The sequence below is a fragment of the Bombus flavifrons genome, chromosome 2 (assembly GCF_040668555.2).
Source record: "Bombus flavifrons isolate JBK064 chromosome 2, iyBomFlav1_principal, whole genome shotgun sequence".
Classification (NCBI taxonomy): Eukaryota; Metazoa; Arthropoda; class Insecta; order Hymenoptera; family Apidae; genus Bombus; species Bombus flavifrons.
Window position 1 is genome coordinate 2,061,934 of NC_138443.1, and position 24,977 is coordinate 2,086,910.

The 24,977-nt window shown below is 33.7% G+C and overlaps 1 protein-coding gene across 1 annotated transcript in view; it reads left to right on the forward strand.

Annotated features, from left to right (window-relative positions):
• Window positions 1-1,960: 1,960 nt before the first annotated feature.
• Window positions 1,961-24,977, forward strand: part of 5-HT7 (5-hydroxytryptamine receptor 7) — a 93,983-nt gene continuing 70,966 nt past the window's right edge. The window contains exon 1 of the mRNA XM_069132432.1: window positions 1,961-3,035. The gene's annotated coding sequence lies outside the window, so the exon portion shown is untranslated. The remainder of the gene's footprint in view (window positions 3,036-24,977) is intronic.

The following is a 24,977-nucleotide window of genomic DNA, read 5'->3' on the forward strand; positions in this document are numbered from 1 at the left end:
GAAGAGTATATATTCAGAGGAATGTATAGTAATTCACGAAGGTGTTTAAGTACTTACCATAAAAAATTTTTGTGAATCCCTTATGTACATATTGTGTAAAGCTTTTTAAAATTTCACTAACGCTCCTATAACATATCGAAAAGGTAAACATCTGCTTAAATTGTAAAATATTTATAAATTTTTATGCAAAACATATATAATCTAAAATTTCCTTTGAAAAAGATACCTACATAGGATACTTACGATAAAATTTTGTACTATTTTCTGCAGAAAAGAACCCTATTGTGTATAGAGTAATTTAATCTTCTAGCTTCGTGCTTCTATGTTTTTATTTCTTTTTTTCACTAAAACATTTCTTTACCAGGTTGACCGTTAGTCCTCAAAATCCATTATCTTCTCTTCTGCTCTCTTATATTATTATCCCGAAAATTCACTTCCGCTATAAAAACATAAGAGAGCGTCAACGGCACATCAAGGAAGCATACGATCGATGTGGAAGAGTCGAAAGCTCTGTTTTTATGTACTAAGAAAACAGTTCTTTTTAATTGGTGTTTTGCTAAGTACAGATCGTAACATTTACTCTTTTCTATCATGGAAATAAGAAATTAAACATTGCGTCTCACTTTAAATTCACTTTTCATTAAAAATTTCATAAAGTTTCAAATAACATAACGTAAATAGTGTAATGTAAGACTGAAAATATATGCAGTTATTTTATATAATTTCTGAGAAAAGCGATACTAGTTACTTGTTAGTAATATTATTTCAAGATAATATTGCGCTTCGCAATAAAGTCACGTGATCTAACACCTTTGGAAGTATCCATAAAAGAAGTCAAAAGTTTCTAAATAACTTTCCTAACGTTTTATCCTTAAACTCGAGGATATCAAGTTTTGTTCGATACGTTTTTCTTGTCATTTATTGCTAGACTGTGGATATTTGTACATTTGCGAGAAATTTTAACATGCAAGAATGCTCTGACTCGGTGTGATATACAAAAATATATAAAATACCCAGATTTATATTCATAATACTCGCTGATATTTAGGAAGTAAAAATTTAGTAAATATTAGGTTGTCCGAAAAGTTTCTTTTGTTTTATAAGGAAATAATAGAGGCACAATGTTTCTTGTTTTATATTAGTTTATTGAATTATGCACGAACGTAATAATAGAAATAGAACGAAATGGATCATACCTAATTCAATGAAATAATATAAAACAGAAATTGTTGTTTATCTATTATCACCTTATGAAACGAAAGACACTTTACGGACAACCTAATAGTTCTTATCTCTATTTTTTAAATCGTCCTCATGGATATACAAATTTGCACAAAAATCCACAGTTTATCATTACACTCTTTCCAGAAAAAACTCAATTTTACGATATACGATTACAATGTTTCCAAAAATTCATCAGTCTCCTATATTTGCAAAGTGACTTACCCTTTATCCAAACATTTCCAGACATTATCGAACTTCACATACAATCGAAAGGCACGTATGTATATACAGCATCCGTTCACTCGAATCCCATTCGTATTCACTTACCGTCAAACTGAAGGTAAACACTAACTTCCAAACCGAATTCAATAAATTTGCACATCAAACACGAACCGCAGAAAGTTCGCAGACGAAACAGAAAAGGTTACTTACGTACGTACGAATCAAGCATTTTCTGGATTTTGCAACTTTTTTATTTCCTTTCCGAACGATTGAAGCCGACGCGGCGGAATGTTCGAAAAGTTTGGTTAGATTCGTGGCGTGTGCGTGGCGCGAAAAAAGCGTTCGTCGAACGGACGCACGCGGATGGGAAAACAACGGCGTAGGGCGTTACGATACGTTGCGTCATGCCCCGGATGGTTTTCCGGATAGGGCAGTAATTTGGCGGCGCGGCGCAAGCGCCGCAAGGCGGGTCCAGGTCAACGGCAAGAACCCGGTCTAGTCGTACGGCGGACGTCAAACCGACCGGTCGGTATCGTGACGTTTTGCAAGCCCGCGAGTACATTCGCTCCCCCTCTAGCTTCCCCGTGGTAGCTAGGGAAGTCGAAGCAACAGGACGAAGTCCAAACAGACCGTCTGGTCCGTACAAACTTGCAGCGTGGATTTTTTTCCTTTCGTAGACTATCGTGGAACAAGGTTCGATTATTATTGATATACTTTATGCTTCTTTTTATCGTAACAAAGAAAGAAAATAGTGATGGTTGAAAGTGATTTGTTAATTCGATCTACTGTGTACTATCGATTTCAATAATTGCGTTATCGATGACTATCGATTTCAACATCAAACAGGTGATGGTACGACTGAATCGTTGTACAGTGCAATGATTATTTAGTGTATCGGAGGATGAATTATTAAATAGTTCGGTATTGGAACGATGTAACAGAGAATCGTGAAATGATAATCTAGAAAAAGTGTAATTTCTTGTCTCAATGTTTGTGTGAAGTATCGGAGGATATTACTAAAATTATTATAATTCGATATTGGAACAGTTTAACAGAGAATATTAACGTAAGAAAAGTTAGTAATTTCTTATTTACAAGAAATGTTTATATGTGTCAGTTGAAAAGTGAAGAATAAACGTAAAAAATTTCGACATTGAGAATTCACGAAGAAAAGCTGGACTAGGAAAAAAGTGTTTTCCTTCCTACGTTTCTTTATCTAAATGTCGACGGAGAAGCCGGTGGAATGAAAGACGCGCGGAATTCGACGTTCTCATTCTCTTTCTCTTTCTTAACCTCTCTCTACTGTCAGCGTAAGTGCAACGAAGTAAGAGTAATAGGACGAGCGTGAGAGGGATAAAGGTCGACGCACCTGTTTTGCTTTCGATCTCAAGTTCGACGGCAGTAGTCTCCCGAGCAGTTAGATGCAGTGTTGTTGAAACGGTAATTACATTGGAGTGATGTGAATGCAGTTCTGGTGATACTCGACGAAATTTCGAGAGAAGATGATCATGCAAGGATCGACGATTGATCGAGATGTAAAGAAATCCAATGGAAACTAACATTCTTGTGCTTGCCGTGCTTCGATACAAGTATGCGAATTTTACTATTCTTAACCTTAATGTTTTACGTACGTCGGGGTTACCGTTCAGTCTTTAACCCTTCCATAGGCGCTGTAAATCACTGTTTAACGAAAATATATTCTTATTTCTAGAGCTTGCTATCGTGTATATATAGGTTTTTTATTCTTTCTAATTCTATATTTTAATCTCGAAAAATAGATCCAATATGGAGGGCGAGAAACACAGTCATGACTGTTCTTATTTTAGAGGATAATAGCAAAAAAATTAATCAGCTCTGTTAAAATAAATATATGGTCTATTTAATATACATTTATAATGGAGTTTGTTCCTTTTTAACCAAAATATAAGTTGTGCCTTCGGAAGGGTTAAGAATGGATGTAAACATTATTTTATTAATACATACATTTATATTGAAATTTATTCTCTTTTACAAAAATGTAAGTTATGCCCTCGAAAGACTTAAAGACAGATGTAAAATGGGCATAAAATTGTGTAGATCACAAAGATAAAAAGTAAATTGATATATATCGAACTCTCGTAGTTATCGACGAATGCACATATCGCGTGTTGTGAAAATGTTGATCTGTTAGTGTTGTTGTACAGAAAGAAAACTTTTTAAATGACTTTTTCGTGCCGATACACGTCAAAATAGCGTCGCACCTATGTGTATGTGTGTGTGTCACATCAACAAAATTGATTATATTTCTATGATAATCTTTCAGTTGACGCGAATATATGCTCGGGATGATTCTTAATGGCAACTTCGAAAGTGATAAGTGTCGAGGTCAATACCTCATTAGGAGATGTGAAGAGTAGGGTATATGCGTATGTAACTAGAGCGCATGAGGTTAAATGTCCTCTGTGAAATAGTTTGAATTTAGATGAGCGGTTTAATCAAGCGAAAAACGTGAATAACGCGGCTTGAACCCTTTCTCTCTACACGAGAGCTTTAAAACAAATGGAAATATCATGGTAATGTTCCACTATCAATTATATCGCCAGTACAGCAAAACACACGCGACGGTTTCATGGCCTTTGAAAGCGGGCAATTCGTTAATTGTTCTTTACATTTTATACAGACGAACTTGATCCTTGAAGTTTTAACGATCTTTAGTTCTCGCAGTTAGTATCAATGCTATCGATCAGACGAAAGCAGTAAGTAAGAATGCTTTTGTTGCTTATAGGAAATTATTTTTAGCATTTATTTCATGAGCAATTTTTTAAAAGCGAAATTAATTTTTATACAAAGTAATTATTTTGGGTCAACGAAGCTTCGTACTTTAAATAAACGAAGAACATAGGGTAAAACGTGATAAGTGTATTGTTGCTCAATTTTTTATTGTAATATCCTTTATTTAATTTAATTTTTTAAATATAAAATATGTAATCAAAAATAGGAAAAATCCGCTAGGTGCAAAAATTTAGTTGAAAAAATTCTGTAAAAAGGCGTAATTATTAAAACGAACAATATGTTAATATCATAGCGAGCGATATCTTTAAAGTTAAATAAAGAAACAATTTTTGTAACATGGGATTAATTGACAATATAGGTTTAAAATCACCGTATAAAAAATGAAAAATGTAATTTGTTGTCTTCTTTCCCTACACTTTCCAGCTCTTCAGATTTCTGAATATCTAATTAAACAATAAAAATCACGAATCGTAAGAAGCGTTTAAAAATATTATTAAGAATATTCTTTCAAATATTCCGTACATTGATCTTGTCTTATCCGTAACGTTATATATCAGTGGCATATTATTTTCGAAGTTTGTAAGAATTTCCGTACCTGAATAATTCAATACGTCAAAAGAAAGCTAGTACGAAACAAACGGCTAAAAGGAAGAGATTTTTCCTGTGAGACGTGGATTAACGAGATTTTATGAGCAATGAGGGATTATCTGACTGAAAGAATGAAAGACATCGGATGAAATTAAAGCAGCTGTTTCGTTTTTTTGTTTGAAATCGTAATTTTTTCCTGCTTAGAAACATTTTTCTCCTCAGATTTTTGTTTATATTATACCGTCATGTAATACAAAGAGTTTTTCTGCACTAATTTTTCGTGAACTCCACTTGTGTGAGATTTTCTATTCATCAAAGATATTCAATGGTTCAACTTGGTTTTCTTTCTTTTTAGATGTGACTCGCAAAACGATTAATCGAATAAAGGATTCACGATTCGGTAAACGTTCTTTGGAAACTTTTTAAAATGGGGTAGGGTCTAAAGTTATCAGTGTACTGTGAATATTTATGAAAATTTGTATTTTTCTATATAATATAATCTGCAAAATGGAATTTAAATTTAAATAGAAAAATGTCTTATTTATTAAATATTGTGAATGGTACTGTACTTCAAATGTTTTATATATGTCTGTATATTATGTATATTCTGTATATTCTTGTATATTCGAATTTCCTATGAATGCATAGAAATCCGTAGCATAGTTATGAGAGAATATCATCATTTTTATCCCTTTCCAAGTCTGTTCCCTTACTCTGTTTCATAATATAGGAACAACATCGTATATTCGATTTGTTAGAATTATGTTCGGGAATATGGAAGAACGTTCCCTGGTCTGTCGTCTATTTGGAGAAGAAATATTTAAGCGCAACTGTGTCCGAATATATTTCGCTGGCTATTTCCCTCATCGGCGGCACGCTTTCCTCTTTAAATATCACTTATCTCGGTTTGCAGGGGTACCGAGGAAAAAATAACTTTTTTCTATTTGAATTCTCGTAATCTCGCGTTTTTACTTACCCGCTCGATGCTCCTCGCTGTTTCGTTTGTTTGTCCGTTGCTGGTTTTACTTATTTTTGCCATGGAATGCAACGGTTTCCAGGGTTGTGCGTTTGAAATGCAATGTTATATCGTTGAACGTGAATTTAATGCGCTTTAAGTATGAGGAAACAGTATTTCGTTATTTTTACGAAATAACTGGGAGAACAACGCAGATTCTCTGGTTAAAAACGACGTTTGCGTGTCGGTTTGCGGCACAACAGACTTAGTAGGGATTTTCGTTGGGAAAAAAATATATTTCATTTTAAAGGCGAAATGAATAACGATTTAAACGTTAAAATGTGTTTTTCAGCAAAACATATTTCGACTTATGTAAATACTTGCTTCGCTTATTTAAAGATCTGTTAAGGAGTGGTTAATCTTCAAAGATAAGGTGGTTAATTTCTTCAGAGTACAAACTTAATTTAAACTTAACTCAAACTTGAAATTTTGCGTCTGTAAATGGTAGTGACGTTTGCTGTTGCTTATTTATATTTCTCATGAATATAAAGTTAAAGAATTATGGAATAAATATAACTGAGTTATTAATTTTAGTAAAATTTATTTAATATGCCAATAAATGTTATTATACACAAGTAGAAAAAAATAACATTGAAAAATTAGTTAACTTTAATTATTTGAAATGTTTCTATGTTTATTTTTTGTATATCTTCATCTTAACAACAATAAAAAATGATTCATAGGAAATTTGTAGTTATTGCTTTAGCTATGTTTGTAGGATTCAGTAATATGACTACACGTATATCTTTGATTCAAGGGAATTGTAGTTAAGTCAAGGAAACTAAAGTTGAACTTTAGTAGTACAATCTGTATGTTAAACATTAAAATACATTATATATGCTATCGGTGGAAGAGATATATCGAGGTCATAAAATCGGTCAGGTGTTAAAGATTACACGTTTCGAGAACTAAAACAGTAATTTGAGATATATGGGAAAGATAAGAAGCTTGAAACTTCCTTCAGGGCCATATGGTGTTCGTTTAGAATAGTCCCTCTTTTTTGTTGTATATCTTAAAAAAGTTGCATGTAACGAACGGAAAGGAATTCTAGAAATATGCGATATAAATCTTTTTATCTGCGAATTTCTAACTAAATTACATCTTGTAAAAAACAATCGGGTGCCTGGATATTTTTGACTATTTACTGGTGTATATTATAAAAATTACAAGTAATCATAATTGTAATTTGTAATTTAGAATTGCAATATTTCCATTACTCCATTCACACATAACCACGTTAAAGATTGCTGAACTTATACAGCGGTGGACAAAAGAAAGTTTGAAGTTCATACTTGTATATAATAACTACATTACATTAATAGTTGCTTTGTTGTACTAAACATTTGTTTACCATGCCAATAACAATCTTTTTATCAATTATAACTCTTTTCTTTAAAACTGTGGTGTTTTTCTTATTGCTTATCCTGTAACCTTTCTTTTGCACATCTTAAGGCACATTCATATTCACACAATAACATTGTGTATACTTTTAACAGTTTATCGTCTTCCAGCGCAGGAAATTGAAAAGTTCAAAACACACTTCTTTTTTCGATTAGTAACGCATTACAGGCATATACACATAAAATTACAAACATGGTGCAGCACGATATTATATCAGAGTTGTAGTTAGGTACATATGCATGTCGCAAAATGTTGTCGCTGTAAATATCTATCGACAGCAGCACTCTATGCGTGTCGAATGTTTACTTTCCCCATTAGTCACTAGCAAATGCACAACTGGTATTGTATCCACGTCCCTTTGCTTCAACTGCGCAGGCAGCTATAGTCTTTTCATTTCTGCTCACATCCCGTTTCTCGTTTAATATCGAAATATCGTGTTCCACTTTTTTCTTCTAATCTCCAAACCGCTTTCCATTCGGTGTTACTGCAGTTGTACGTGCTCACGGTTCAAATCGATTCCGAAATTGCGAAACTTGCACCGATCGCGATGAAATCTCTCTCTCTCTCTCTCTTCATAGCTTCCTTATTTTTCATCGGAACTCTGTATAATGCGTTTCTAAACGAGTGTTCACTTTAACGTACCTACTTACCACGAACTTCCTTGAAACTGTTGCATGAGAATGAATTGTGGGAACGTGGAAGAACTTTATTTGCACTGTTCGAGAGTGGAGGTTGGCGTTTGCAGGATTTATATAATGAAACAGAGAAATAATGTCGAATAAGAAGGGATGTATCAAAGAAGAATTGTACTATCTGATAGTAGATTATGTAATAAAATAGAAAGATAATATTTCGGCACTTTTTATTTGAAATTAAAATAACAAGAGAAGGAGATAAATAATTTCTCCGAGAAAGATCACAAATAAGTAATTTACTCATGTTTTTGATATATTATTTATTCTAAAAAGGAATACTAACATTCAGTATGATTTATTGCTGTTATGATGTCTGATATATGGGATATTTAATGGTTTTGTTATATATGATGGTTATATGTAGCAATCTATGCATTATTGAATACCAGTCAATTATCTTCTTCTACCATACGTACAGATTACACCTCAGTATGGTGAAGCTGCATGTTAATCATTTAAATAGTATTTAAATAGTCGTTCTCTATGGCTGGTTGAAATTTCAAAATAGAACATTTTTTATTTTAGAAATTTGTATTCCAGGAATTCATGTAATTTTTCACTTATACGTTTATACTTTATATGCTTTATTATTTTTATAACGAATTACTAAATAAATATATGTACGAAGCTATGGATTTATTTCGACAGGAGAGAAAATATTCAGAGACTTAATGCAACCGTAGCAAAGCGGATAAAACTTGGTAAAAAATCGATTTCGCTACAGATCAAAGGCATCTACATTATTTGGTCAGTCGTGTGGAAAATAGTTCGATCTGTAGTATTTGCGTATCCTGTAAATAATTTTGTATGCTTAACGCTATTTCGAAATATACGCTATCTTATATCGCGAAGATCCCTAGCTTACGTAAGGTGGAAGGTAAATATGTAAAATACACACTGTGGAAATAAAAGTCTGATTCAGAATCAACAACCCTTGTTATTTTGTTTTAGTTTTAGAATGATCGAACCACGAATCTACCATTATTTTATATTAATTCCTTTCTTATATCATACCTTTTTTGACAATAATTAATTTGGATTCTGGGAAAAGGTCAATTATATTAATTTAATGCCATTTAAATTATTTTTTATCGTATGGTGATATTCTGTCGTTAAAAAATGTCATAAGTTTGAGAAAAATATTAAAGAATTGTTAAGAAATATCTCTTGGGGACGTTGAAAGTCTTCGAAGAGGAGATCAGAGCACAAAAATTCGAAGAATGTAATAGTACCTAAGACAGCTATTACAATTTTGTCTGCTGAACACAATGATATTTGTGATCTCACTAAATTCATGTTAAAGAATGTGGTACTATAGAAAGAGGCAGGGTTCTTCTCTAATTAGAACTTTCTTTTACGTACTGCAGAATCACTAAAATTATTATCGCTTAAAAATTGTTCTTTTGTTATTAAGAAAGCTTCATAATGCTAAAGAGTTGTTCCCTTTTATCATTAAAATTTTTACTCGTCGTTAAAGAGTTCTACAGCATTTCTTAAAAATGTTATCCTTGAAAGTTTCTTCGAACATAGCAACGTTTATTATGTTTCAAAACAATATACAACCACACATAAAATTAAGTAATAAGGTTTCTCTAATTGTCCCGTATGTTTCCCCTATAAATTTCTCAATGATTCTTTCGTTGCGAATTCTCTATTCAACATCTTCCTCTTTTTTTTAGTTGTATTTCTTTTTCTCTGCTTGCTAGTTGCATTCCATTGGAAATTCCAGCGGTTTTCTTTTATTATTGTGTCCTCCCAAGCAACACGTATTTCGGGTTTTATCCTGCAGTGGTCATACGACATTATTTTTAGCGAGTTCAGCTGACAGAAAAATTTTCACCATTTCTTTTTATCTGGTTTTTCATTAACACGATATATCCTTCTGCAGCCATGATGATTATAACTAGCTATATTTTATTCATACAGCGCTTCGCGCTTAAATAAATGTTTGAGTTGTTACATTAATCGTTGGTTGAGTATTTTCTCAACGTTATCAAGAAGCAGTCCTGGGATCCTATCTGCGAATTTCTTCCTTTTTTCGCGCTTGACATTATCGTTACGATGCGCGAAACTACATTCTCAGCAGTATCGCGACGCAGCCTGTTCCATTTTTCCGAGTGAGAAGAATTTCCGCTTTATATTTCACGGGCCAAGGCTTTCTCGATATCCTCTTTGCAAAGCCTACTCAAGGATATTTTCAACTTATTCTATCTGGTCTATGCATCCGATGTATCTAATGCTAACTCCACGATTTAATGTGTATTTTCGTACAGAGCGGTAACGAAAGGTTGCTACACGAATCTTCATTTCACCTATTAGATGTCACAACAAGTATTTTACTTTGGATATTTTATATCTATATTTTTGCGTATGATATGCATTCTGAGTATTTATGCCTCATCAAATTTATATATTAATTTATTTATAAATATTTTCATAGCTACATAAGAATCCACTACTCTACTTGACTTACTGTTAGTATCGTGCTGTACAAATAAAAGTAATTAATTAAAAATTAGTTTTGAATTAGTTAAGGAGAATATCAGAAGCAAATTACGTTTACGAAAAAATCGCTAAATATGTAGACACTAAGCATTAAGTTCTGCGACTCAATCTATCAAGGATAGTCTGGGTGAAGCTTTTCAGTCCTAGGATTATCTGGCTAGGATTCCACAGTCTAGAGAAGGTTTTGGTTTTTCGGTTTTAGAATGGTCCAGTTGGGGTTTCTCGATCCTAGGATGGTCTGAGCAGAGCTTCTAAGTTCTGAAAGCTTGCTTAGTTGAAGTTTTTATGCCAGAGAATGGTTTGATTAACACTTCTCAGTTTCTGGATGGTTCGGTTTGTATTTCTTTATAATGTATGATCGAACAGTTTTTGTCTTTTGATCTGCAGATGGTTCTGTTACCTAATCTGTAATGTTCCCTATATTTCCATACTGGGATGTGATGGTCCTATAATTTATCGTATGTCTGATACAAATGTTAGCATTTCAGAACTACAGACATCGAGGTCATGTGTTTTTGACATAGTCTAGAGCAGATTGTCGATGTTTGTGGTCATGAAATTTAATATCCTACAACCTTCCCGAACTTTAATGTATTATATGGGTTTCGAGGTTCTATGGTTTCAGAATATGAGGTAATTTGTATGGATCCATGGACATAAAATTTGCAATCCTACGCCCTTTCAGTGATTTTGAATAGGTTCTTCGATTCTGGGGTCAAAAGCATCAGTAGTGTGGACTATGGAAGGGCAATATGGTACTGTTATCATAGACTTCAAAGTTTTACGATCATGAAATGGCCTACAATGTATCTGTTGAGTCTTAGTTTGTCGATAGATTATCGACTCTAAACGAAAGTAACGCAATACTGTAATAACTTGAAATATTTTAGTATAGCATATGTTAAATTTTATGCTTATATTGTGAATATCATTTCTATCCAATACATGTCAGATATATACCTCCATTTACAACTACATATTAAAACACCTGCTGATCTTACACGAAATTATTTAACGGTTATGAATATTTATCTGTAATTTTATTTGCTTGTTACATGAGAAATAAGCGATTCATATAAGTATTTTAACATTTAGAAATGTGCAAGAAACATTTATAATTGGAACAAAACTCACTTCTAATTTAACACCATGATTAGTTTCTAATGAAACTATTCCATGTTCTGTTCCATGATTTTAAATATACGATTATTGTATGATCGAAAAGGTTAAGGAAACAAAGTCGTTGAATCTATCTGCTTTAACTATAGATAGAGCTATAGAGGCAAATCAGGAACATGGGCGGGAACATGAAGGTATGAATATAGAGACAAAAAGTATTCCGCGTTTTATTTACTTATTAATTGCCCTCCCTTGAACGATCGTCGTCCATTTAAAGCCGGAACCTTGGGCGGTGGTGCAGTTGTTGTACGAGTTGTCCGCTTTGTGTCGGGTCGAACCGTTAATAAATATGGAGAGGATATCCATCTTTTAATTAGCGCGTCCGCCGGACGATAGATTTCATTAATTCTTTCAGAATCGATCACGGATACATCGTTCGTTATTCGTTGTTCATGTGGCCACCGTTTGTTCTGCAATTATGCCTCTGGTCGGTTATTACTCGTTAATACTGTACAAAGCTGAAGTGTTTGATCGCAAGCTATAAAAAGCCCGTTCGTCGAATAATTGAGAAACGTTGACTTTAGATGATTCGTTAAATGTGCGATGGAAGCTGTTCTTGCGTTCTTACAATGAGATTGAATGTGAATCCAGAAAATTATTTTACTTACTTTATTATATCGTGGCATAAATATTGCTATAGCAAAATAGCAATTTCCTTGAGTGGTTAAGAATTTTCTTTCTTATTGCTGTTATCTAAGGATATTATTGTATTATAAATAACTGTCATTCTGCTAAAGCAACGTTAAATTTAGTTCATTTTAAATATCGGAACGCGCGGATATTGAGATATTGCATTCAAATGTAAATTCGCAGATGTTTCGTTTCCGAGTCTTTTAGGATTTGGTGCCAATGAAAGCACTGAAACGAACTGTTCGCGTTGCGCTCATTGCAATTCAATCCTATGGATTTCTTTGGTTTGCTAGTATTTCAAGTTTGCCAAAGACTAGCTGAATCCAAGAGACTTTTGCAACCGCGTAGCGGTTTGTTTCTAATCATTTAACGTTCTGCCGGAATTTTCGAGCGTGTTCGAAAATGCATGGTCCGACGCTGCGAAACTCGTATGTCCGCTGAAACTGCAATTGCATTTCAATCAGAGTTTGTCTTTTAATTAGAGAATCAACGAAGGCCTTAATATCTTCAGCGAGATAAATAGATTTCTAAATGTTATTGCAAGTTGTAATCTTTAATGTAGTTGAAATATTTTTTAAACGACACATTACATATTTAATCATAAATTAATATTATTAAATGTTAGAATAAGGTGAATTTCGTTAAAGGCTACTGGTTTAGTTGGACATATCGATTACACGGTTCACTCTGTATGTATTTTGTATGCATGAGAAAATTATTCAATTTCATAATTTATCATTACATTCCATCATTGCGTAATTTAATACGTCTAGGTTATGACTTGTATCATTATTTGAATAGTATGCCTAAAGTGCCACGGAAGATTTCGTAACACGTTAAGTAAGTGTTTGTAGATCGGTTTAACTGGTAGGTCAGCAGACGACAAAGAGCAATTTATTTGTTGCAATGAAGATTCATTTACTTGAAAGCTGAGCAGTGAAATTTTTCAGAGAAATCTCTTCTTTATATTCATTGATGAATCAATTTACTTATTCGTATCCACAAAAATGGATGAATATTAAAAAATCTGATAATAACTTTTTGTATAAATAGCTAATGTCAGAAAGTACTATATACTGCAATATTATTTTTATTAAGAATATTATTTTTATCAAGAATATTGGATTCGTTTTAAATTTAAAATGGAAGTAACTAAAATAATAGTCTTTAATTATAATAATTACTTTTTGTCTCCTTTTTATACGAAAGTAATTATTTAAATCATCGTCAAAATTAATCTAGCACTGTAAAATGCACGTGAAAAAAGTTTTTTAGTGAAACGAGCAACAACTTACTTTCGATGAGGATGCTATCACACAGCTGGGAAATCGACCAGAACCACTTTGCTGCGGGATTGAGCGAATAATTTCATTACACAGACGGAACGTTCCATGTAGAAACTGCTTTAATCCATAATTGTTGACTGTCTTCTGTATATGATTATCTATTTTAATTAGATTATGATTTATTTTCCGTAAATCATAAGCGAACTATAAAATTCCTTCTATATCAAGATGCAAAAATTATGTATTTTTTCCCATATTTAACCGTAACCTTCACAAGACTAGTAAATAAATTAAATGATAGAGGAGGTTTTGTGCACTGAAAGTAATTAAGTACACGTTTATTAGTTTCTGTAGTTATCAGCTAAAAATTAATGAGCGGAATAAGGAATATCGGAACAGTATATTTTAACACGAAAGGCGCTATAATAATTAAGAGATATCAACGTGTAAAACCGAGAACGTGTTAGGACGTGATAAATATAAGAAGAGAAGTCAACATTATCGCGATGCGAACGCGTCAAAGGAGTAGAAAGTGGGAGGGAATGTTACCCGGTTAGGTGGAAACGCATTTCCGCTGTTAACGACTTTCTTTTAAAACCTTTCAGTCTCGCAAATCAATTTCCTGTACCATGCGAACTTGTTTCTAGATTTTTTCCACCATTTCCACCAATTGTACGAGTGTATCAGTGAAATTCGAACATCATGATTTGAAAAAGAGTATTCCTTTCGTTGAAAGTAAAATATAATTTTTTGCTAGAAAATTTTTTCCTTTCCCATCTCGTACAGTTGTTAATTCTTGAGATTACCTTTTCCTTCTATTTCATTTCCTATGTGGAAATTATAATTTGTTTTGTGAATTATTAAATTGCAGTCACCGACAACTTCTCACCAGAGTTACTCGTTTAATTTTTGAAATTTTAATTAGAGTATATTTTCTTCTGGCGTTGCAGTCGTTAAAGACTTGCCACGTGTTCGTAATAATTTACTTCATTTTCTCGGGCTTCTAATGAAATTCAGAAGCAACTGGCATTTCACTATGGCTTAGAAGGGAAATAGTGACGTTAATCTGGCTATTCAGCCACGCGTCGACTTTGTTTTAGGAAAGCGCGGACATGAAAGCTCAAATCTGACTCTGAATTGATTTCGAATATATCTCTATGCTCAGTTTCATTTCAATTTCATCAATTCTTTATTTCAATTCTTATTTTTTGACATCTTAACTTTCTTTAACGCCAGTTGTCCCTTATTTGGATTTAGATTGATTAAATGTTCTACTACTGTTAGCTTAGTTTCTGAAAAATGATCATCCTTCCAACAGGATGTTGCTCAGTAGTGAGAAATTGGAAAATAAAATTAGATAGCCCTTGCAATCATCCTCTAAAAAATATAGAGATGAGATAATCTAGACGTATCCGAGCTAATATTTTTAACAAAAATCCGAAAATCCTTAATCCTGTTGAATCCTAGTTCATTTATCTTTATCTTTACTTATTTAATTCACTTTCATAATTCTAGTTCGTTAGACACAAAGAAAGTTTTATTTCGTCTTCTCGAACATATGAAGCTTTTTTTTCAAATGTGAAGTAAAATTAAACGATATAAATAAAAGTCCCTAGAATTACAAATCTAATATTGGATGAATATATGTAGCATTCATGTTTTGGTACGCCTTGAGAAGTGGGAAAAAAAAGAACGTTTCTTATAGTAACGGTGCTTTAATCAAGACCACTTGAAGGATTCTCAACGTGGAACACTCGAGCCAGCTCTTCTGTGCTGATCTTTCTCTCTTTGCATTTCAAGTTGAGCCTCATCCTTAGCTATGCAATTAATTATATCACAGACGGTTGAACTTTCCAACGTCCATCCTTTACTTGGAAAAATTAATTAATGTTGAAATGATAAAATATTAGATTAAACGTGATTATTATATTCATCAAGTTTATATTGTCGAATATATGATGTTGCATTGACGTGCTACGATTCGAAAGGAAAATGTACTTTTTTTAAGAGAAACATCCTCCTTTTGTTGATATAAAAAGGGTAGTTTTTAGGCAAAGTTGAATTTTAATAGAATCTATATACTTTCACACACTATAGTACTACACATCATCGTAAAAGCGTGGAAAATCAAAATAAAATTTCCTACAAAGTATTCTATTCAGGAAAAATTGATTTCGTAGAATGAAAGGTCATTTGCACGTGTCTGAATTTTAATACACCAAAGTCACGTCGCATGATTATTGTAAAACGGATACACGTTTCATCGCATTCTATCGGCTTCTAACGTGATCAGTGAATTTAGACGCATGGCATGTTGCTACGCTCTGTGTACCTTAGAGTCGAGACATTAATTACTGTCGCCATCGTAACCTTAATCCTGGATCAGGTAATCCATGGATTATACGATACACTCCTATCTCGGCTGTCCAAGCTACTGCGCATTCTCTTCGTTCTTTGTTGTTCGAATTTCAAATGGAGGTACTCGTTTAATGCTTATGATCGCTCGACTATAGAAACTTGTGTGCAATTAGAGTTTATTTCGAAATCTTTGAGGTTTCCCCTTTAGAAATTCCACGAATTTCTTACTTTTGCATTTAATTAAATTTCGTAAAGAAGGGCTAAGGGAGAAAGCTTTTCCAGAAATTTGAGGAAAAATGTAGATTCCAGATAATTCTAGATAATTAACATAAAAGATTAATTGAATCAATCTTGAATTTAATAGAAAATTTTGCAGACGATTTAAAAATTGTTGCGGAAATGAACAAATTTTGGAGATTTAATTAACGATTGTCAATGTTCGAGCAAAAGAAAGGAGATTGTTTACTTCAATATTTACACATAATACCTATTCTTCCAAATTTACCAAATATAAGATGTTTTTGTTCAGTTCCTCAAATCACGGAACCTGTGCGACTTCTAAAATCGTGCCAAGTTTCTCAAGAGGAAAATTGAAAACTGGCCAAATTCTACGCCCATTTACTCTGCCAGTTTATCATTTCCTTTTAAACTGATCCATCACGTCATACAAATATCAATGATATTTGTAATCTCTCTAGGATTTCCTCAGTTACCTCTGTTATAATTATAATCATAACATTGAAGAATTTTCAAAAATAACGTAAGCTTCGAACCGAAGAACAACTTCCTCATATTTTCCATAATAGAATTGGCAAAAGTTACGAGAAACATTGGATTCGTTCCAAGGGAAATTTTTACAAGATAAGCTCGACCATTCAGCGGAATACCTCAAAGAGTATCCGTAAAAACCAAGCGAACTTCGTTCCAAGTTCACCGCGTTTTGTCCAAACTAGCCAGATCGTGCGCCAGAATTTGCCTTGATCTTATAAGAAGGAAAGCAATTTGGTCAAAGTTAGTCGCACGTTTGGAGCTGGCCAGACCTTCCGTAAGTGGGTCAGACTTGGTTGAAGTCGTTTGAGGTTCTACGTGCATATTCAAAGCATAGAACGAAGCCTAGTAAATCTAAATGGCAGAGCCACTGTGACTGGAATGGATCACAAAAGACATGAAATGAGGCCGCTGGACTCGATCGAACTTAACTTCCGTTCGTTTGCCCAAAGAAACGCCAGCACGTATACCTTGTCTTCGACGAGTCGATTCAGACAGCCGCTGTTTAGACTGCCGTAATCAACTATCCTAGATTCGACGAAATCTAACCGGCTCCACGCTAATCTGTTTAAATCACGCCGCGTCCTTTGAAGTCCGCGGGGCTCTTGTAATTTCTGGCTGGGTCAAACCGGATTATGCCGCGTCTCAGAGGGTTTTTGGGCAGACTCTATTTGAGTCTGTTTGAGTTTCTGTCCGTTTGGCGCCGCTGGATCTACTTCGAGTCATTAAAATCTGGCTACAGTCACTCATTCGTGTACGTAATACAGAATGCTTTATTATAGAGTTCTTAAAGGACTATTAGATTTATTGTCGGTTTAGCATATACATCCTGAAGTGGTTGCACAAATATATAAAATGTTTTGTTGTAAGCGGTGATGTAGTAAAATCTTGATTAGCAGAAAATCACAAGACACGATATTTTCATAATGGAATAATTGTTTTCGTACGACAGATATACGTCTTGAATTATCTCGTGAATATTAATATCAGATGGAAACAGAAATTTTCGAATAAAAATGTAATAATTTCTTCCAGTTTTTGTTACAAAGGACAACCTCGAATTTTATATTAATCGATGTCATGGTGATTGATATTCCCACTAATCTTTCTAACTCGAACGATAGAGGAATTAGAAACGGTGAAAATTTTAGGTGAAGCCAAGCGATTAATTAGATCTAGCGCTATTTTTTAATTTCGATAGCGGCGTTCTTCGGAAGAATTTAAATTTAATCGCTAGAAAATTTCTTAATTACTACGATGTTATTGTTATTATTGCATTAACACAACATCCATCTATGTTAAAAAGATATAAGTTTCTTCTTTCATTGAAAATTTTCCCGTTTCCAATTTTTTTACAACACGCGACGAATATTATGGCAGAAATCTTAAATGTTATATTTGACCACACTTTTCGCGAGAAGGAAGGAGTTACTTATATAATTTATTTGAAATTTCGTGGCTTTTGTTAATTTATATCTGTTATATACATTACTGGTTTAAGTCATTCCGTTCAATTAATATTTCCCACAAATTGAAGACGGAAAAGAATAGTATGCATGATAAACCAATAACTTTGGAAATAGAATTTAATTATATTATGAACTTTGCTGGAAGTTCTATTAACTCTCCATTAACCGATGACACCGCCATTCGAAAACCAGTATATTCTGCCTCGAGATTACATCATACTATATAACAAAGTTCCATTCTTCGTTATATCAAACATTGCTTAAATTTTTGTCAATTTGAACAATGTACGACTTTTATCCATGGTATTTCGCGGTAGATATTTCTATATTTTCCAGAATCCAATATGCGAGCCTCTCAGTAGCCAAACCGCATTTGTTAATTTCTTAATTTAATTTCCTAATTAATTCTGAAGAAACAAATTTGCATCCTTAAGTTCGTTTATTGCAAAAAGATTATACAAATAACAGTAAATTCTAAGATAAAACAGTGTCACGATAAGTGACAAATGATTGTGAGAAATAAGTGATAAATAATAAACAGTGACAAAAAGACAATGTTTGTAATATAATCGCTTTTCTGTACTTTTTAATATATGCAGCCGATTAATCTGGCTTCAGAGCAGCTCATATACATATACTGACTGATAAAAGTATTTATACACTCACCGTAGAAGTCTTTTCGAAGCAAACAACATTTTGAAATTTCATTAGTGTTTTAATGAGATACGACTGTTCTGAGTATATTGGTATTTGAAACTAATCAGAAAATGTATGTAGATACTGCAAGATATTTGTTGCAAACATATATTTGAAGTGATCGTCGGTGAAGGTGCGCACAAGAAATACTCTTGATTTTCAACAATAACGTTTATTAAACTCTTAACAATTAACAACAAACAACGATTAACCACAATTAACGATTAACAACGATTAATAACAAGCAACGATCAACGCTGAACTCTCAAGAGTCAATAACCCGTTTCTCTAATTGTGTTGGCTTCGCTTAACCTTTCACACTTCGCAGCTCGGGGCAGAATAAATCTTTTGGTTCTAAACCAAACAGATTCTTTCCTTTGTCGCCCCTCGATATCCCCACTACGCGCGCGTTTAATAGAAGCCGCGACAGTTGCCGCGTATGCATTCTACCGAATATTCGGCGAAAGAACCGTAGGGATATCGATGGTATATTAGGCCTGTCGGCCTTACGCTTTGAAGATATAGCGCTTTGTGTCGCGAAGCCGTTGGAAATTTCCGTGGTCGAGTACCGTCACATATTTAGTAAAAGATTAATGTACAGCATGAATGTAATATCAAAAAGAAAAGGAGGGCATACGCTTGGTCCATCATATATTTAAGTTCGAGTTTCTCGGGATAGTATAATGCAGTGCCGCAGACAGATCGTCGTATAGGACCGGCGAAATGTATACAATGTAGCGACCAGCGTATAGTTCCAGAAACTTCGATTCGCCTTCGGTCGGTTTTTTTCACATACACAAGGAAGGTGCGTACGCGATCATAGGCGCGAACGGTGGCATAACCCGAGCGTAGTGGGGGGTCGTCTCCGAGAGAAGACAAAAAAGATCGAAGGGCGGGCAGTAGCATTTTGAGGAGTCAGAGAGTGCAAATCAAGAAGCGAGAGTGTTGCCAGCGTTGTCGTGAGTATGGCCCGCGTGAGAGAGAGAGAGAGAGAGAGAGAGAGAGAGAGAGAGAGAGAGAGAGAGAGAGAGAGAGCGTTGGATCGGTTGTGACGAGAGTCACAAATTAACTATTGCGTTGTCTAGACCATAATACGTTATTATGATTAATCAACATCTGTACAATCCATTCATCGTAAATAAATCATTATTATAATATTATATTCACGATACTACATGAATATTCGTCTGAAACGTGTAATAGAAATCTGTGAATATGATGGATAATCGACTGTTTAAATACTTTCGATGCCTGCGAAATACATATAGATACTTGCACTAAATATCTTGTAATTTCTGTATATATTTTACAATTTACCGATATATTCACAATAGTCGAGTATCATTCTAGTGCTAATGGAATTTCAAAATGGTCCGCAAAGTACATGTAATATGAATAGGTATTAAAAAATATCTACAAGTAGGTACCTATTGAAATACCTTCGCCAGCTTGTGGATATCATTAAAGAGGAAAAACATACACCTCGTGTTTTGTTGCATAAGATTTTCTTAACCATTTAAAGAGCAAAACCGTTTTATCGTTAAGTGCATCGCGCTGAAATCGATTTTCCTAGAGTTTCGCCGCAAGGAATGCAGAGGATTTTGATCGGTGTTGGCGGTGTGCACATACAGGAGAGACGCGATTTCACGTTAGATATTTCCACGGTCGATTGCTTGCGATCACGTGACCTAGATCTATCGACGGCGGATATCACGTTTTGGTATCCGATTTGACGAAAAGGAAATGCTCGAAATATCCGTGGGTGGTGCACGAATCGCCACGCTACACTGTGTGGAATTGGTAGTGCAAACGTGCCAAAAATGGCGAACGAAATGCGGCGAAACTTCTCGGCCGCGAAGCCCTGGCGATCAAGATTTACGAGTTTCCAAGACTTACGAAGGTTTTATCAGAAAGTTTTATCGACGGCCATTTACGCCCATCGACATTCTCGCGTGTCAATATATAATAAATTAAAACCGAAGTCACTGATTAAGATTGAAGTTGTGTTGTTTGTACGAGGGTGTATCATTTAGAGGGGAAATGAAGTGCCCATCTTTGAACTCTTATTATTTCTTCAATCCTTGAATTTTCATTTCCTTTTTAATTCTCCATACGTAGGATTTTTCGCTGATAAGAAAGTAAGTGAAGCAATAAATCACAGTTGGCTATAACTTTTTACCTGAGTTAGGGAGTTAAGAATTAATGGCTGATATGAGTGAATTGTGAAGAAGAGTAATGTAGCAGAATAATATATCTAAAATGTGTAAATTTTGAGCAAAACCGATTCTAAAAATTAAGTATTTTCTAGAATGCTAGTATCACTATTTTATTTAATGAATTGATATTTAACGGACAAAATGTCACAAACCGAAAACTGTTCTGAAAGGTGCTCTGGTTTCTTTCTTATAGTCAGCAATAAACCATATCAAAAATATTTTGCGCAAAAACATAAATGAAGTAGAATAGGGAAATTTTTCACTTCTTAGTTACTTTATTCATAACTTTATGTATTATGAAGCAAAATGATCGCCACTTATGGTTTGCAATGTAACATTAACCTGAATGAAGTCCTAATTGTTTCACTGCTCATTTCTATTAATTATTGCAACGCAATACACGACTGTATCGAGAAATTATTACAGTGAAATAACAACGTTTGAAATATAAAATACGCAGGGTGGTTATATAAAAATTTACTGATCAAAGTAATTGTTAATTAAAAAATGTTCGATAGAATTAAAGCAGACTACAAAGCACGTACAATATTTATTATATATTAAAACGCACAAAATAAGATTATTGTTTATTACACGTATATTGTGACCTGATTACGTTTGAAATCATAAATATATAAATAATAAGGAGGTACTTTAAAGATATTTACGGAGATACTAAAGAAATAATATTCTTAAATATTTAAATATTACATCAAAGCAAATAAATTCTGCAGGATACATATTTGAGTAAATATAATAATATTATTTATTTATATATACAAATAATTAATTAGAGTAAACTATTCTAGTACAAATTATTTTATCACTACTGATACATTATATTAATTAATAGCTATATACTATATATATAATATACAGATATTTAACAGACTGGACATGTAACATCGTGTTGTTTACCAAATATATGAATTCCTGCATATTGAGGATTACAGAGTGTATCTGATAACACACAGCAATCCACGATTGCAATTCGGGCTTCAATTTCGGGAGCACTGAAACGAAGTTATCAAGAATTCTACCCTCGTTCTCTGATACACGGGAATAGGAGAGAAACTGGCTCAACTACACGTGATTTCGCGTAGCAAGATTAGCAACTTTCAAAGAGACGAAATTAAACAGGAAGTAGACAAAATGGCCTTTCTAGTTTCATCCATTCTCGTGAAGCAATCGATATTAACCGACCTTGAAAGTGTATTGGATGAGCTTATCACTTTTTCGATATTTTTTTACAATAGTAGTGTAATATTATAAAATATTCTCGATTCTTCGATTAATCAATAATATTTATCCCAAAGGTATGGCGAAAAGTTTAAAATTGAATAATCATTCAAAGCTTGAAATTTTCTAAAATTTGATGCACGTCGAACGTTTTATATATCTGTAAAAAAAACTTTTCAGGGTCTAATATTCGACAATTTCGTTGTGAAATTTAAGAGGAATTTAAGGATAATGTACTTTCATAGAATTAGCATTTTATTAAATAATTCATGTGTCACTTTATCTGGTGGCTCGCCGTGATACACCGAATAAGTTTTACGAGCTCTTTTCCGAAAGAAATTTTCGTCTTCACCGGTGACGTGTTCCTTCAAACAGTATCTATACAGACTTCTAAAGCACATACTCAATTTCTCTGAGATTAAGAGAGATTGTGTTCGAAATCAGTATTTCCTTTATTGGCAAAGATTCCTAATAGGTAATTCCTTTTCAATTTCCGTAAGTGTGTGTAGTAGAACTTACAATTTAGCAATCTGGAGGCTCAAAGAAAAATAGTATTATTTAATTAATTGAAACTTCCGTTCTGGGCTATTTCTTTATGCAGCTTTCGAAACTTTATTCGATTAAATAGAGAAAAGAACATTTTAAACGTAGCTAATATTAAGATGAAACAATTCAATTGAATCTAATATTATAAAACTCGAACTGGCATTTCCAACACAGTTTACTCAATTCACCATTCTATCACATGGATCTTCTTCCTAGAAAACTCCTCAATTATGAAATTCAATTTGAAACGATAATAACAAAATGACAGGATTTTAATAATCTTCTTCTTACGTGAAAAGTCACTTTGCCGTAAAGTTAGCTACAAGTTTGCTAAATGTTTTTGAAGTTTCCGCGATTCAGTGTACCTTTCAGGATTTCCATCAGCTCGGGGCGCTTTGCGCGTCCGAATTGCCGAAGAATTTAAAGAGGGGGAGACAGATCTCTTCGGAACTCGTGCTCGCTTCGCATCGAACCGAAAGCTCTTTTCACCGAGTCATCCTGGCATTGCATTGTTTCGTTGTCCTTTATTCCCCCGATATCTTTGCAGCGCGGAATTCATTCTGTCCCACCGATGACCTTGATACAGTGGTATCGATCTTTTTGGAGGAGTCGTGATAAAACCGAGGAATCCGTTGGCTGATTTCTAGTGTTTAACGCGAGTAGAAAGTTCATTGGCCCGATGAAGAAGTTATAAATGAAGGTAATTCAACTTATTTTTCCAGTTGGATAGAAAATCCTGAAAATGTTAGAAAGATGATCTCGATATTCTATCAACGTTATACGATTCGATCGCATATTTCTTGATTTGAAATTATTCACTTTTCATTCCCATTTAATAACTCGTTACTGAAATAGGAAATTGTGTAATTTGATATATGAGCAGCTAATTTTTATATAATATTATTTCGAAATAAACGAATAATCCGTTTGGAGATACTATGACTGAAATTACTACGAAGTACAGTGGTATAATTAAAAAGTGTCATGAGACCTAATCTTTTTTCTCAAACGCATACAAGCGTAGGATGTTGCTGAAAAAGTTTTCGTACATCGCATTAGAATTTATTTAACATTATATAATTTTAACAATAGATATATTATTAAGATATATATTGGTGCAACGTATATTATATATATTTATAATACAATTGTAATATCTATTAGTTACTTGTTAGTTGTGTGATGATAGCCATGATTCTCAATGGCACACCAGTTAAGAGCTAAAAGGAAATTAACGGGAGAACGTTGATCAAGTCCTTCTTTGTCCATATTTCGTTTGTAGAATATAGAGTCTGTTTGCTCTACCGAATCAGTTGTCAAGTATCTGACACGTCGATTAGCAAGCGCACATATCAATGACATCGAATTTCAATCAAGCCCAACAATCTGTAAAGCTGCCTGTTTCGCGCCCTGTATTCCAGGTTTTCGCTATTTCTCACGTCACGTCACGTCGCGTCGCGTCACCGTACCCTTTCTAATTAACGAGCAAGCCAGTAACACGGTAATTACGTCGCGGTAATATTAACGATTTGCCTATTACTTCCGCTCACATCCATTTTCGTCGTTCGCTATTTCTCGTCGAAACTAACGGCCATAAGGAATGAAGGAATTGCAGCATAATATGGTAGAAAGGAAACAGGAACAGGAAGGAATGTAATGAAGAGAAACAAAGAAAAATACACGGAAGATTGAACATCGTTATAGTTGCTGGAGATAAACAAGTATGAATAGATTGAAATGGGATGAAATGAGGAGAAGAATAAGGATAGATGAGATAACAGGGGAACACGTGTGAGAACAAACGAAATAAATCGGAGCAGAAGAGAATAAAGTGGATCAGAATGCAGAAGAAGACAGCAAAGGAAAATGAAGAAGAACTGAAGATAATGATAAAATAGAGTGAAAGTACGGGAATAGTAGGATATAAAGATAGAATTTATGTAGTAGAATAAAGTGCAATAAAATATGGAAAAGAAAAACAGAGATAATAGAAACAGTGTACAAACGAAATATTAGGTTTGTCCACGTAAAATATCATTTGTTAATATATTTGATGTAGTAGCACTTGAAAAATACGTTAAAACGTATTTTTATAAATGATTTTTATAAATTACCAAAATACATAGAATTACGTATAAATTGTTTGAATTAAATATGATATATGGTGT